The sequence below is a fragment of the Phyllobates terribilis genome, unplaced genomic scaffold (assembly GCF_046119375.1).
Source record: "Phyllobates terribilis strain yellow unplaced genomic scaffold, ASM4611937v1 Scaffold_3__8_contigs__length_932513732, whole genome shotgun sequence".
Classification (NCBI taxonomy): Eukaryota; Metazoa; Chordata; class Amphibia; order Anura; family Dendrobatidae; genus Phyllobates; species Phyllobates terribilis.
In genome coordinates, this window is record NW_027362763.1 from 295,608,132 (window position 1) to 295,625,409 (window position 17,278).

Consider the following 17,278-nt stretch of genomic DNA (forward strand, 5'->3'; position numbering starts at 1 on the left):
AAACCCGGCGACACGGAGGTGGCACGGGCAGGAGCGGACTGAACGTGTCGGCTTCTCACTTTTTGGATTTTAGAAGGGCATGACATGCCTATATCTGTGTCTCCCCCTCCTTTTACTCCTCCACCTCTTTTCTTTTCGCATGACTATATGTACTTGTCACTTTTCCATGTGTTAGTTGTGTCTTCTGAGCAGTTTGTCAGCTTTTGGACACCTTTGAAGGTGTTTTCTATGTGTTTCTATGTGTTTTTGTTTGCCTGCCATTGGTTTTAACGGTGTTCGAAGGTGTTCGACGAACAGTTCGACGAACAGTTCGGCGAACACACGGGTGTTCGACGAACCGAACTGAACTCGAACACTACGGGGGTGGCTCAACACTATTAATACATCCCAGAATTTTATTTGCCTTTTTTGCTGCTGCATCACACTGTTGACTCATGTTTAGTCTATGATCTATTAGTATACCTAAGTCTTTTTCACATGTACTGTTGCTTAGCTCTATTCCTCCCATTTTGTATATGCTTTTTTCATTTTTATTGCCCAAATGTAGTACTTTGCATTTTTCCCTGTTAAAAACTATTCTGTTAGTTACTGCTCACTGCTCCAGTTTATTTATGTCTTTTTGAATCCTCTCTCTCTCTTCTCTAGTATTAGCTATCCCTCCTAGCTTTGTGTCATCAGCAAGTTTAATCAGTTTACCCTCAATTCATTCATCTAAATCATTGATAAAGTTGTTGAACAATACAGGTCCCAGGACAGAGCCCTGTGGTACCCCACTTGAAACATTCATCCAACTGGATGTGAAGCCATTTACAACTCTTTGAGTCCGATCACTAAGCCAGTTATGAATCCACCTTACAGTTGCCTTGTCCATTCCTAACTTGGTAATTTTTTCAATAAGGATGGTGTGAGATACTTTGTCAAATTCTTTGCTGAAGTCAAGGTATACTGTATCTACGGCATTTCCCTGATCCACCCAGTCAGTGATTCTGTCATAGAAGGAAATTAAGTTAGTCTGACATGACTTGTTAGTTACAAACCCATGCTGACTCTGGTTAATCACTTCATTCTTATCCAGGTACTTACATACATGTTGTTTAATAATTTGTTCAAAGATCTTTCCTGGTATAGAAGTCAGACTCACCGGCCTATAGTTCCCTGGGTTACCTTCTTCCCCTTTTTGAAGATAGGAACAACATTTGCTCTTCTCCAGTCTTCTGGGACTTCTCCTGTTCTCCAAGAATTTTCAAAGATTATGGAGAGTGGTTCTAAAATTTCTTCTACGATCTCCTTCAGTACTCTGGGGTGTAATTCATCTGGACCTGAAGACTTGAACTCATTTATGTTAGCTAAATATTCCCTCAGAATCTCTCTGTTTACAGATAACTTGGATTCTTCTATTGCTTTAATGGGACAGTGAAGATCAGTTGATGTTACATTTTCTTTCTGAGAGAAAACAAATGCAAAATAGGAATTAAAAAGTTCGGCCTTCTCAACATCCTTTCTTACCATTTCACCATTTTCATCCTGTAAAAATCCTATAGCATCTTTGGCTTTTCTTTCACTTTTCACATACCTGCAAAATCTTTTTTTATTGCTTTTGACATCTCTTGCAAGCCTTAATTCATTGTCAGCTGTAGCTAACCTGATACGTGCCCTACAGGTTCTGCAGATTGCATTATAATCTTCTTTAGATATGCCTCCCTCTTTCCATTTGATAAACATTTCTTTCTTTCTTTTTAGCATGTCTTTAAGTTCTGTGTTCATCCATCCTGGTTTCCTTAAATGCTTCCCATTCTTCCTACTTTTCGGGATTGTTAACAATTGTGCTTTGAGAATCTCATTTTTAATAATTTCCCATCAATCCTGGACATTTTTGTCCTTAAGGACATCAAGCCATTGGATCCCTCCTATTCTCTTTTTGAGTCGCTTAAAATCTGCCTTTCTGAAATCTAACCTTGAAGTTTGAGTCTTCACATGTCTTCCTCCTCTAGTTATCCAAAATTCTATAATAGCATGATTGCTATTATAAGGATTAGATACAAAGTAGCAGATCCCCTTGTTTTCTCCCCTACCTTTTGGAAGATAAAGTTGCCAGCAAGAGAGGATAAGAATTTGCTTGACCTGTTAGCTTTACTTGAGAGAAATTCCCAACAAATATCTGGATAGTTGAAATCTCCCATTACCACTATGTCATATTATTTGGAGTGTTCTTTGAGCTTGCGGAGACTCTTCACTTATCCCAAAATGCAGTGAGAATATGCAAATTGTCTCCTCAGGACTCCTCCCCTGCTTCACCGATGTCCTCCTTTCAGCTCCAACGGCCAAAATCCAGTGTTCTTTGAGCTTGCGGAGACTCTTCAGTTATCCTAAAATGCAGTGAGAACATGCAAATTGTCACCTCAGGACTCCTCCCCTGGTTCACAGATGTCCTCCTTTCAGCTCCAACGGCCAAAATCCAGTGTTCTTTGAGCTTGCGGAGACTCTTCACTTATCCTAAAATGCAGTGAGAATATGCAAATTGTCTCCTCAGGACTCCTCCCCTGGTTCACAGATGTCCTCCTTTCAGCTCCAACGGCCAAAATCCAGTGTTCTTTGAGCTTGCGGAGACTCTTCACTTATCCTAAAATGCAGTGAGAATATGCAAATTGTCTCCTCAGGACTCCTCTCCTGGTTCACCGATGTCCTCCTTTCAGCTCCAACGGCCAAAATCCAGTGTTCTTTGAGCTTGCGGAGACTCTTCACTTATCCTAAAATGCAGTGAGAACAGGCAAATTGTCTTCTCAGGACAACTCCCCTGGTTCACCGATGTCCTCCTTTCAGCTTCAACGGCCAAAATCCAGTGTTCTTTGAGCTTGCGGAGACTCTTCACTTATCCCAAAATGCTGTGAGAATATGCAAATTGTCTCCTCAGGACTCCTCCCCTGGATATATTTGTGTCTGAACAGTCAGCAAGACACTCAAACTGTTTTTTTTATGTAAAAAAGGCAAAAAGGTGGATTACACCCAGATTTGAACCGTGGAAGAGGAAAACCACAGTTCTATTTCTCTGGCCTACACCAGAATCTTTTAAACAGATATATTTGTGTCTTAACAGTCAGCGAGACACTCAAACTGTTTTTTTTATGTAAAAAGGCAAAAAGGTGGATTACACCCAGATTTGAACCGTGGAAGAGGAAAACCACAGTTTTAGATCTCTGACCTACATTAGAATCTTGTAAACAGATATATTTGTGTCTGAACAGTCAGCAAGACACAGAAACGTTTATTTTTTTTATGTAAAAAAGTCAAGAAGGTGGATTACACCCAGATTTGAACCGTGGAAGAGGAAAACAACAGTTCTTGTTTTCTAGCCTACACCAGAATATTTTAAACAGATATATTTGTGTCTGAACAGTCAGCAAGACACTGAAACTGTTTTTTTATGCAAAAAGGTGGATTTAGATGGAAAAAAAGGATTTTTCCTGGCCCCTGAGACCTGGGGCTAAGTCTAGCAATTTGAGCAGCGGTAGCACACAGGACTGTAATGCAGTGTTTGTTGGTATAACCACTGCATCTCCTATACAGCCTGCCTGCCTGCCTGATATCTGGAATGGATATTAGTCCTAAGAAGGACTGTTTGTTTGATTTTGCAGGCTTTAGAGACCCTACACTACCTATTTTGAAGTATAAATCTCTCCTAAGCTCAGCAGCACTCTCCCTACACTTTCTGATCTGGAGCGACTGTGTCCAAGATGGGGGTGCCCAATTTTAAATACTCGAGGTGACGCTGTGCGGCCAGCCAATCACTGTAATGCCCACAACCAACATGGCTGCGGCATTACAGTGACTGGCTGGCAATCCCTGCATGTTCATTGGCTCTGTAAAAAGCGCCAAACATGCAGGGCAGAGACCCGAGCTCCCGCCCAAGTAATCGCGAAATGATCGGTGCTTGCCAAACATCCCGAGTAGTGAGATGCTCGGGCGAGTACCGAGCAGTGTCGAGCATGCTCGCTCAACACTAGTCCTGTGTTGTCTGAGGCCAGGTCTCGTGATTGTCATGGTGACCCGGAAGTCATCATGACAACATCCAGGTCACCAGACAGCAGGAAGATACTTTGATCATGCTCAGTGCACGATCAAAGTATCTTCTGCTTGCAGCGCAGACAGGCTGCATACAGCATAGGGATGCTGCTGCATTCCTATGGTATACAGCCGATCAGACTGTAAAAAATGAAAGTCACATAGTGGGACAAAGTTTAAAAGTAGGAAAACTGTCAAAAAGTGGAAAAAAAATTGAAAAAATATAAAAAAATAAATAAAAAAAATAATCCCAAAAATTAAAAATATAATGTAGCCATAAAAAAAAGTACCATATTTGGTATCGTCACGTCTGGACCGACCTGACCTATAAAATTATCCCACTAGTTAACCCCTTTAGTGAACACGGTAAAAAAAAAAAAAAAAAACGAAGCAAAAAACTATGCTTTATCATCATACCACCCAACAGAAAATGGAATAAAACGCGACAAAGAAGACAAAAGTAAATTAAAATGATACCTCTGAAAACGTCATCTTGTCCTGCAATAAACAAGCTGCCATACAGCTCCATCAGCCAAAAAATAAAAAAGCTATAGCTCTCAGAATAAAGCGATGCAAAAAAATAAGTTTTTCCATAAAATAGTTTTTATTGTGTAAAAGCGCCAAAACATAAAAAATATATATAAATGTGGCACCGCTGTAAACTTACCCAAAGAATAAAGCTGCCTTATCAATTTCACCTCACGCAAAATGGCATAAAAAAAACCCCAAAAAACAATTCCTGAATTGTTGGTTTTTGTTTATTCTGCCTCCCAAAAATCGGAAAAGAAAGCAATCAAAAAATGTCACATGCCTGAAAATGGTACCAATAAAAACATCAACTCGTCCCGCAAAAAACAAGCTGTCACATTGCTCTGTCAGCCGAAATATGGAAAAAGTATAGCTTCCAAAATATGGTGATGCAACAACTAGTCTTTGCAATAAAAGCGACTTTTAGTGTGTGACAGTTGTCAACCAAAAACCCAATATGAATCTGGTATCTCTGTAATTGCACTGACCCGAAGAATAAAGTCATCTAATCACTTATACCGCATGAGGAAAAGCGTAAAAAAAACCCTCTAGGGTTAGGTTTATGCTAGGGTTAGGGTTGTGCTAGGATTAGGGTTGTGCTAGAGTGGTGTTAGAGTTAGGGTTGTGCTACGGTTAAGGTTGTGCTAGGGTTAGGGCTAGAGTTGTGCTAGGGTTAGGGTTAGGGTTGTACTAGGGTTAAAGTTGTGCTAGGATTAGGGATGTGTTAGGGTTGTACTAAGGTTGTGTTAGGGTTAGGGTTGTGTTGGGGTTGGGATTTTTTCAAAACTTAAAAAAAAAAAATGATGACAATATGGGGACTAGTGTTGATCAGAAGTGCTCACTACTCGAGTTTGCATTGGGTGCTCAGGTATGCACCGAGTATCGCGAGTGCTGGAGTGACATGCTCAAGTCTCCGCCCCATAAGCTACATGGCCAAAAAAAACTTGCGGTGATTGCCTGCTATGCACGAGTGATCCCAGCATGTTTTATTTTGGGTGTCTAACTAACGTGAAACATGCAGGGTGGGGACTCGAGCATGTCACTCGAGCACCCGCGATACATGGTGCATATCCGAGTACCCGATGCAAACTCAAGTAGTTAGCACTTGCGCTCAAGACTAATGACAACTTATTCAATATGATGACTTAATGTTATAAATTTCTGTGTCGTACCTCAGGGTTCAAAATGTTCACTATTCCCCTTGATAAAATCCTTGAAGAGTCTAGTTTCCAAAATGGGGTCACTTGTGGGGGGTTTCCAATATTTAAGCACATCAGGGGGCTCTCCAAATGCGACATGGCGTTTGCTCTCAATTTCAGACGATTTTGCGTTCAAAAAGTTACACAGTGCTCCTTCCTTTCTGAACCCTGCCGTTCGCCCAAACAGTGTATTTTCCCAACATATGGGATATCGGCGTACTCAGAAGAAATTGCACAAAAGTTTTTGGGGTCCATTTTCTCACCTTACTGTTGTGAAAATAAAAAAATTGGGGCTAAAATATAATTTTTATGGAGAAAGTTGGATTTTTTATTTTCACAGCTCCATGTTATAAACTTCTGTGAAGCACCTAGGGGTTCAGGGTGCTCAACACACATCTAGATAAGTTCCCTGAGGGGTTTAGTTTTCAAAATAGTTTCACTTGTGTGGGTTTCCACTGGTTAGGCATATCAGGGGCTCTCCAAATGCAACATGGCGTTCGCTAATTATTCAAGCAAATTTTACATTCAAATGGCGCACCTTTCCTTCTGAACCCTGCTGTGCTCCCAAACAGTGGTTTTCCCCCACATATGGGATATCAGCTTACTCAGGAATACTTGTACAATAAATGGCATGGGGCAATTTCTCCTGTTACCCTTATGAAAATGCAAAATTGGGGGCTGAAAAACATTTTTGTGGGAAAAATTTGAAAATTCTATTTTTACGGCTCAATGTTATAAACTTCTGTGAAGTACCTGGGGGTTCAAGGTGTTCATCACACATCTAGATAAGTTCCCTAGGGGTCTAGTTTCCAAAATGGTGTAAATTGTGGGGGGTTTCCACTGCTTAGGCACATCAGGTGCTCTTCAAATGCAACATGGCGTCCTCTAATAATTCAAGCAAATTTTACATTCAAAAAGTCAAATGGCGCACCTTCCCTTCCGAACCCTGCTGTGCACCCAAAGAGGGTTTTTTCCCAACATATAGGGTATCAGTGTGCTCATGAGGAATTGCACAACAAATTTTGTGGTTCATTTTTTCTTGCTATCCTTGAAAAAAAAAAAAATTGGGGACTAAAGTAAAATTTTTGTGAAAAAATTTAAATGTACATTTTTTCTAACACATTCCAAAAATTCCTGTGAAGCACCTAAAGGGTTAACACACTGTGTTCCAAATTATTATGCAAATAATATTTTCTCAGATTTTCCCAAATTACCTATATGAATTGCAGTAATTGTAATTTTCCAGTCAAATAACAATTAGAGTACAATTGAAAGGTTTTTGTACAAACTGCCTATGATAACTGTATATTTTTTAAAAAATAAAACACTCAAACTGCACTCAAAATGCATGTTCCAAATTATTATGCACAGCAGAGTTTTCAACCTTTTCATTTTAATAAAGAACAAAAAAATGGTCATTTTTGAAATTATAAGCATTAGCAGGTTATTACAAACTGAAATCAAACAGTTTTCAACTCAAAACTTTATTCTAGGTGATGTAACATTTGCACATAGGACCCCTTGTTTGAAAGGAGCTTCCGAACTCTCTCATTCATTGAATTTGTCAGGTTTTGGATGGTTTCTGCTTCAATTGTTTTGCATGAGGACAGAATACCCTCCCAGAGCTGTTGCTTAGATGTGAACTGCCTCCCGCCATCATAGACACTCCTTTTGATGATGTTCCAGAGGTTCTCAATGGGGTTGAGGTCAGGGGAGCATGGGGGCCACACCATAAGTTTGTCCCCTTTTATGCCCACAGCAGCCAGAGATTCAGATGTGTTATGTGCAACATGATACGGGGCATTATCATGCATGAAAATGATCTTGCTGCGGAATGCATGGTTCTTCTTCTTGAATCATGGAAGGAAGTGCTGTTTGAGAAACTCAACATAAATTATGGAGTTCATCTTTACCCCTTCAGGGATCCTAAAAGGGCCGACAATCTCTCTCCCATGATTCCAGCCCAAAACATTACTCCACCTCCTCCTTGTTGGCACCGTAGCCGTGTTTGCATGGGGTGTCCATCAACCAGCCATCCTCCACTCCATCCATCTGGACCATCGAGATCCTTTCATGCATGATAATGCCTCATATCATGCTGCACATAACACATCTGCATCTCTGGCTGCTGTGAGCATAAAAGGGGACAAACTTATGGTGTGGCCCCCATGCTCCCCTGACCTCAACCCCATTGAGAACCTCTGGAGCATCATCAAAAGGAGTGTCTATGATGGCGGGAGGCAGTTCAAATCTAAGCAACAGCTCTGGGAGGGTATTCTGTCCTCATGCAAAACAATTGAAGCAGAAACCATCCAAAACCTGACAAATTCAATGAATGAGAGAGTTCAGAAGCTCCTTTTGAACAAGGGGTCCTATGTGCAAATGTTACATCACCTCAAATAAAGTTTTGTGTTGAAAACTGTTTGATTTCAGATTGTAATAACCTGCTAATGCTTATAATTTCAAAAATAACCATTTTTTTGTTCTTTATTAAAATTAAAAGGTTGAAAACTCTGCTGTGCATAATAATTTGGAACATGCATTTTGAGTGCAGTTTGAGTGTTTTATTTTTTTAAAAATATACTGTTATCATAGGCAGTTTGTACAAAAACCTTTCAATTGTACTCTAATATTTATTTGACTGGAAAATTACAATGACTGCAATTCATATAGGTAATTTGGGAAAATCTGAGAAAATATTATTTGCATAATAATTTGGAACACAGTGTAAACTTCTTGAATATAGTTTTGAGCACCTTGAGGGGTGCAGTTTTCAGAATGGTGTCACTTTTGGGTATTTTCTGCCATAAAGGCCCCTCAAAGTCGCTTCAAATATGATGTGGTCCCTAAAAAATGGTTTTGTAAATTTTGTTGGAAAAATGAGAAATCGCTGGTCAACTTTTAACCCTTATAACTTCTTAACAAAAAAAAATTTTGTTCCAAAATTGTGCTGATGTGAAGTGGACATGTGGGAAATGTTATTTATTAACTATTTTGTGTGACATATCTCTCTGATTTAAGGGAATGGAAATTCAAAGTTTGAAAATTGCGAAAGCTTAAAAATTTTCACCAAATTTCATTTTTTTTTTACAAATAAACACAAGTGATATTGAAGAAATTTTACCACTATCATGAAGTACAATATGTCGCGAAAAAACAATCTCAGAATCAGAGGGATCTGCTGATGCGTTCCAGAATAATTACCTCATAAAGTGACAGTGGTCAGAATTGTAAAAATTGGTCATTAACCACCCTCGGGCTAAAGGGGTTGAAATCTGATCTTGACATTACGATATTGCAGAATGATCTGGATAAGATGACTGAATGGGCAAACACTTGGCAGATGAGGTTTAATGTATATAAATGTAGAGTAATGAACCTAGGACGAAGTAATCCTATTTCTGCATATAAAGGTGCATTTCACTAAATTAGAATATCATCAAAAAGTTAATTTATTTTCTTCAATACAAAATGTGAAACTCATGTTATATAGAGTCATTACAAACAGAGTGATCTATTTCAAGTGTTTATTTCTATTAATCTTGATGATTATGGCTTGCAGCCAATGAAAACTCAAAAGTCATTATCTCAGTAAATTAGAATACTTTATAACAACAGCTTGAAAAATGTTTTTAAAATATGAAATGTTGGCCTACTGATTTGTATGTTCAGTAAATGCACTCAATACTTGGTCGGGGCTCCTTTTGCATCAATTATTGCAACAATATGGCGTGGCATGAATGTGATCAACCTGTGGCACTGCTGAGGTGTTATGGAAGCCCAGTTTGCTTTGATAGCCGCCTTCAGCTCGTCTGCATTGTTGGGTCTGGGGTCTCTCATCTTCCTCTTGACAATACCCCATAGATTCTCTATAATAGATTCTCTATGGGGTTAAGGTCAGACGAGTTTGCTGGCCAATCAAGCACAGTGATACTGTTGTTTTTAAACCAGTTATTGGTACTTTTGGCAGTGTGGACAGGTGCCAAGACCTGCTGGAGAATGAAATTTCCATCTCCAAAAACCTTGGTGGCAGAGGGAAGCATGAAGTGGTCTAAAATTTCCTGGTAGATGGTTGCGCTGACTTTGGTCTTGATAAAACACAGTGGACCTACACCAGCAGATGACATGGCTCCCCAAACCATCACTGATTGTGGAAACTTCACACTAGACCTCAAGCAGCTTGGATTGTGTGCCTCTCCACTCTTCCTCCAGACTCTGGGACCTTGATTTCCAAATGAAAATGAGAGACTTGTGAAATGTGTCTATGACTGCCTTCTGGACATCTGTCAAGTCAGCAGTCTTCCCCATGATTGTGGAGCCTACTGAAACAGACTAAGGGAACTTTTTTTAAATGCTTTGGAAGCCTTTGCAGGTGTTTTTTGTTAATTATTTCAATTTACTGAGATAATGACTTTTGTGTTTTCATTGGCTGTAAGCCATAATCATCAACATTAACAGAAATAAACACTTGAAATAGATCACTCTGATTGTAATGACTCTATATAATATATGACTTTCACTTTTTGTATTGAAGAACTGAAATAAATTAACTTTTTGATGATATTCTCATTTAGTGAGATGAACTTGTACATTAAATGGGAGTATACTTGAGACAACAGAACAGGAGAAGGACTTGGGTATTCTGGTTTCAAGTAAGCTGAGCATCAGTACTCAATGTCAAGCAGCAGCCACAAGAGCAAACAAAATTTTAGGATGTATAAGAAGAGAAATAAAATCCTGCGATCCCGACGTACTGTTGCTCCTTTATTAAACACTGGTGAGGCCACATCAGGAATATGGGATCCAGTTTTGGGCTCCACATTTTAAAAGGGATATTCAGAAGTTAGAGTCAGTTCAAAGGTGGGCAACTAGATTATTAAAAGGGATGGGAGGCCACTCACATTATGAGAGGTTGAAAAAGTTGATTTTTTTTAGCTTAGAAAAACGACGCCTCAGAGGGGATCTTATTTACATATATAAATATATGTACAGTCAGTACAAAGGACTGGCACATGACTTATTCCTTCCAAAGACCATACTAAAGACCAGTGGACACTCATTATGGGTAGAATAAAGACGATTCCGTCACCGAAATAGGAAAAGGTTCTTTACAGTCAAAGCAGTCAGACTGTGCAATGCCCTACCACAAGAGGTAGTGATGGCAGACACTATAACAGCTTTCAAAAAAGGGCTAGACAATTTGCTCGATAAACATAACATAGTGGGTTAATTTATTTATTTATTTTACTCACTTATATAGCGCCATTAATTCCACAGCGCTTTACAGACATTCTGGGCACTGTCCCCATTGAGGCTCACAATCTAAATTCCCTATCAGTATGTCTTTGGAGTGGGTTACAGTTAAGTTAGACAAAATATTATACCTATAGTATTACATTTTGTATGGTAATAGTAATTACATAACTGGTATCATAATTAGGTTTGATCCAGGGTTCTAGGACTGATTGCCTTTTCTCAGGGTCAAGAAGGAATTTTTCCCTGTAACGCAAATTGGCTGAAAGTGTCCTGGGGTTTTTGGCTTCTTCTGGATCAATAGATTTAGGCATAGGGATTTTAGTAATACCTTTGTTAGAATCACTAGAGTAATACAAAATATAAACTAATTAAAAAATTATAAACGGGTTCATTTTTAATTGTAAAATAGAAGCAATAATAAAAATGGTAATAATAATACATTGGTGAGGCCTAGTCTGAGTTAATTTATAAGTTAGTGGAGTGTTAGTATAGGGAGTACAATTGGGGGAGGAAGGTTGAACTTGATGGACCTAGGTATTTATTAAACCTATGTTACTATATAAGTGAAAATCCCTGCCTGTTCTAGTTAGTTAAGGAAAATGGACAGATAAAAAGCTATTGGTAAATACCAAGGCTTAAACGGAGGCACACAGGACCTTTGTTGTGTTTAGGACACTTCAAAACACTATTTTTTCTAATTACAAATGCATATTGCCAATGGACGCTATCAAAAGTCTTCTCTATATCTCAAATAGAAGCAAAAAAGGTCATATCTCTATAATTTTAATAAGGTTAAGTAACAATCTGGTGCCATCCTGTTGCCCTAATAAACCCATCTGATCATCTAAGAGGGTAAGTGCTAGAGATAAGCGAATAAATTAATGTGGAATTGAATCTTATTTAATTTTTTACAAAAATGTGCATTAATCAGAATACAGATTTTTTTTGTAATTGTCTTCCATGCAGATTCATCAAAATGTCAGCCACTGGTCGATATTTTTCTGAACCATAACTGGTTATTAAAAAGTTTAAAAAATAAAAAAATCCTTATACTTACAGCCCATCCCACTACTTATCGCCACCCTTCCGGTCTTTGCCACATTTTCTGATCCACCACAGTTAATGTTTAAATTTTTGGGCCTCCCGCATTGTGCCAGACTTCTGGCAGTCATGGTTCCCAGCAGAGTTTTGCATGTGCTTACGGAAGGTGATCGTGCATGCCGTGAGATCATGTCACCTTTGAACTCCAGTGTTCTTTAGTAGAACCCTTCCAGGCACCATGACAGTGAGAAGTCCAGCACAGTGTCAGCTTCCAATGTAAGCTGTGGAGGATCAGATGGCTGGTGAATGGGACCATATGGGTGGTGGTGAGTAGCGGAGGGGGCAAAAAGGTGAGTGTTAGGTAAGTATGTGGATTCCTTTATTTTTTACATGTTACATTTACCATGTTCTGGGGTCTGGAGAAACCCCAAAGCATAAAAAGGGACAATACATTTGCGGAAAATATCTCCTCCACAAATCAAATTTCCAGTGAAAATCCACAGAAACAATCAAATTAGAATTTTGTTTAATCCACTCATCTATAGTAAGTACAGGAGGCTAACATTGCTACATTGAAGTTATTACAATCATTGTGGATGCATATATCTTTCACTGGCAATATTCACCAGAAAGCCAGTGTTTAATGTATAGTCATTATATTAATGGCTTCTTTTATCTGTAAGACTTTTATTTTTTTTAAATAAGCTGATTAAGGTTTAAAGTTGGAAGAGTTTACCCAAGTAGAAATGTATTTATTTCTTCTTGGAAAGACTGCAGCGTGTCTATTTTATGTGAGAGTAATAATAGCTCAAAGATCAGCGACTTTTTGCTTATTGATAAGTTATTTGATTATTTTGAGTTTTACATGTTTACCATTAATTTGGAGACTTTCTTACTAAGGTGGTACGACTTCCTTTTCAATTTCTGCAGGTATTGTTTATGTTTGTTTGAGTTGTTTGCAAAGGTAAATTTAACTTCATTCAGTTTTTGGTGTGTAGTTTCTGTTGATTGCTTTTGGTATATTTCTAACTTCTTTAATTCTGTAGAGAGATCTAAATATGTTTTTTTGCAGTATTTTGTAATCTGCTGATATAAATGCCATGTGATTATTCTAGAGGTCAAGACAATTGATGTTTGGTAAGTTGTTCAGATAAAAATATTTTTCTAGACCAAGTTATTCTGTAGGGATATAGTCTTACCATGCAATTTGATCTACAGTTGTGCTCAAAAGTTTACATACCCTAGCAGAATTTTTGTTTACTTGGCCTTGTTTCAGGGAATATGAAAGATAACAAAAACTTTTTCTCCACTTATGATTATTGGTTGGGTAAAGCCATTTATTGTCAAACTACTGTGTTTTCTCTTTTTAAATCTTAATGACAACCCATGGCATCCAAATGACCCTGATCAAAAGTTCACATACCTTAGTTCTTAATACCCTGTATTGCCCCCTTTAACATCAATGACAGCTTGAAGTCTTTTGTGGTAGTTGTGGATGAAGTTTTTTATTTTTTCAGATGGTAAAGCTGCCCATTCTTCTTCGCAAAAAGCCTCCAGTTCCTGTAGATTCCTGGGCTGTCTAGAATGAATTGCGCTCTTGAGAATTCCCCTGAGTGGTATAAATTGAGGTCAGGAGACTGAGATGGCCTCTCCAGAACCTTCACTTTGTTCTGCTGTAGTCAATGACAGGTCGACTTGGCCTTGTGTTTTGGATCATTGTCATGTTGGAACATCCAAGTATGTCCCATGCGCAACTTCCGGGATGATGAGTGCAAATTTGCCTCCAGTATTTGCTGATAACGTGCTGCATTCATCTTTCCTTCAACTTTTACCCAGTTTCCTGTGCCTTTGTAGCTCACACATACCCAAAACATCAACGATCCACCTCTGTGCGTTACAATAGGAATGGTGTTCCTTTCATCATAGGCCTTGTTGACCTCTCTCCAAGTGTAACATTTATGGTTGTGGCCAAAAAGTTCAAATTTGGTCTCATCACTCCAAAACTCCAAATTACCTTGTTCCAAAAGTTTTGAGGCTTGTCTCTGTGCTGTTTGGCATATTGTAGGCGAGATACTTTGTGGCATTTGTGCAGTAATGACTTTCTTCTGGCGACTCGACCATGCAGTCCATTTTTATTCAAGTGCCTCCTTATTGTGCATCTTGAAACAGACACATTGCTAGCTTTCAGAGAGTCCTGAATTTCAGCTGATGTTATTTGTGTGTTTTTCTTTGCATTCCAAACAATTTTCCTGGCAGTTGTTGCCGAAATTTTTGTTGGTCTACCTGACCGTGATTTGGATTTTACAGAGCTCCAGATTTTCCATTTGTTAATCACAGTTTGAATGCTGCTTACTGGCATTATCAATTCCTTGGATATCTTTTAGTATCCCTTTCCTGTGTTAGACAGTTCAACTACCTTTTCCCATAGATCAGTTGACAATTCTTTTGCTTTCCCCATTAATCACAATCCAGAAACACCAGTGGCTGGATGAAAGATGCAAGAGTCTGTCTGCATCCCAGAATCTCACTCAGCTTTTATGCACACACACTGATTACAAGCAAACAGGTCACAGGTGAGGATGTTACCTTTAGTAGCAATTTAAACCCATTTGTGTAAAATTCTGTGCATGTTATCAGGCCAAAATCATCAGGGTATGTGAACTTTTGATCAGAGTCATTTGGATGTTTTGGTTGTCATTAAGATTTAAAAAGAAAAAACACAGTGGTTTGACAATAAATGGCTTCACCCAACCAATAGCCATAAGTGGAGAAAAAGTGTTTTTGTTATCATTCATATTCTCTGAAACAAGGGCAAGAAAGCAAAAATTCTGCCGGGATATGTAAACTTTTGAGCACAACTATATTCTACTTTCTTTTGTGAACTGTTGGTGGGATCACTTTAAAAGGATGTATGCCCAGAGATGGCAATTATAAGCCAATACAGGCAAACTTAGCCACGTAAAAAGGGTTGAAATGAGCAAACACTTTCCTGGCCTCAGCCAATTGAGGAAGTTTGTGGCTATATTTCTGAAAGAAATGTTAATCAATTAAATGCCAGGACATGTGAGTTGTTTTGCCTAACTGGGAAGCAGCCAGAGAGTTCTGGGAATTTTCAGACACTTCCCAGCTGCATTTGACAGGGAGCCAGCATGAGATTTGCTGTTTGATGGATAGCAGCTACTCATCTGCTGCATGGCTTTTGCTGCCCATGTTTCAATCTCCTTACTTCCTTGTTGCTGGGTGAGCCAGCACTCTCATTGAGTGACAGTTTTGGTTCAGTAGCTTCACCCTACTCCTGAGCGTATGCTACTGTAACACAGTTTGTCAATGCTTATTCTGAAATATAAACTGTTATCACTGTATTTACACTTAGAGATATAAGTGCCTTTGAACAACCTGCCAATGGTGGGAGCTGAGAGATTGTGATTTAGCAGGGCTGATAACAATTCAGGAACTGAAAGAGAGGGGCGGGGGTGGATATAGGGTAGAAGGTGAGTAGTTAACTGCTGTATAGAAATCAATGGACTGAAGAGAGTTGGCTAGTATCTCAGGAGTTAACTCCTCAGCCTGGAAAGTAAGTTTGTAAGATAAAAGCTCTTATAGCAGGAGAATGACAGCAAACAGAAATAGTTAGTCAATTGCAAACTTTCCTATTTTCATGCTAATTAACTATACCAATTTTATAACATGAGAATTTCACTTTAAGCGAATCACAAAATAAATTAACTGCACATCCTGGATTTGTGAATAAGCACGTTAAATTTCCGATACATTGTGTTCTCCATATTCCAAACAACTAAACTTAAAATATTCTAAAATAAGCTGGTTAGAAATGAATAAAAGAATGTATAATAATGTTTTGTTTTCTGGTCTTTAGCCTTATCAAATAAAACCATTGAGAAAACACTTTAAATTATTTTGGTGAAAAAGTACATACAAATAAAGTTGTTATTATAATAACTATGGCTTTTCTAGTAAATTACACCCAAGCTTCTCCACACATTAGTTTAATATGTGTGGCAAATAAATGTTTCAAAAACTTTTTGCATTTCAGCAATTTTCTTAATCTTGAGTGCAGTAGTTAGAAAAGGTTGTGATTTTTTAAATTACTACCTTTGTAAAGTGCATTAAAATTATAATATTTTTTAGCAACTTTGCCAGTTTTACCTATTTGTTTATTTAAAAATAAATATGCCATCATTTTAGTTTTGTTTTTTTGTGAACCATTATTTGTTCCAAGCCAACATGTAGTAATAAGAGCTGCAGTGGTCATGACAACATCCATTCTTGTAGCCTTTAGCAAAATGAGAGAACATTGGTGTTAAAAGCATATGATAGGAAGTTGGGATTAGTTATGGTTCTCGTGCACATATGAATAATTAGATAATTCAGTATTCCATATGAACTTCATAATAGATTTATAATGGTATTTTAGTCAAGCTTATTGTGACGATACAGGTTATAATCTCAATCAGCCAGACAATTACATTAGTTAAGCCTATACAAATACACTATTGTGTTCATGTTGACTTGTAAATGTATGTGTATTTCTGTGGCTGGTCAGGAAGGACAGACCAGTATTTGTATAACCCTGAATGTTGACTTTTATTGGTCTGTGGAACAATGAATGTTTGCTAATTATGTTGATTTACCTTTGTGTGGACCCTGTGGCTTGTTGAATCACAAGGCAGGAGGACAAACTATGCAAAATCATTAAATGCTCAAACAATGAGACCTGAGCGCTGCACTTTCCCCCAACCTGTGACTGATGACCTTAGCCACATATGTAAATATAAAAAGGATTTTTCTATCCTGCTGAAAAGCAGAATCAAAGAGAATCAGAAAGACTTTACAAGAAGAATGAGACATCCTTCAGGACAGTAAATGGATAGCATGGTGGCTCCATCCAAAGAGACACAGATTTGGATTCTACATGATTCTAGCCTAAGGGTATATGGCCCTGACTGGAAAGATACGGATCTGCTCCATAGGCCATGAGAGAGCCTGTGGATACTTTCGGAGTAGCCAGATTTGGACCAGCCAGTCATCTGGCCCCATGGAAACTCTCGGAGAGGCCAGGGTGGGACCATCGGGTCTCCTTGCCTTGTACCTCGATGGAATGCTAGCTTCCTAAGCTTGCCACTACCTCCTCTCTGTGAGGGCCCGCCAGAAGAAGGGGGCCACTGGTTGAGGTA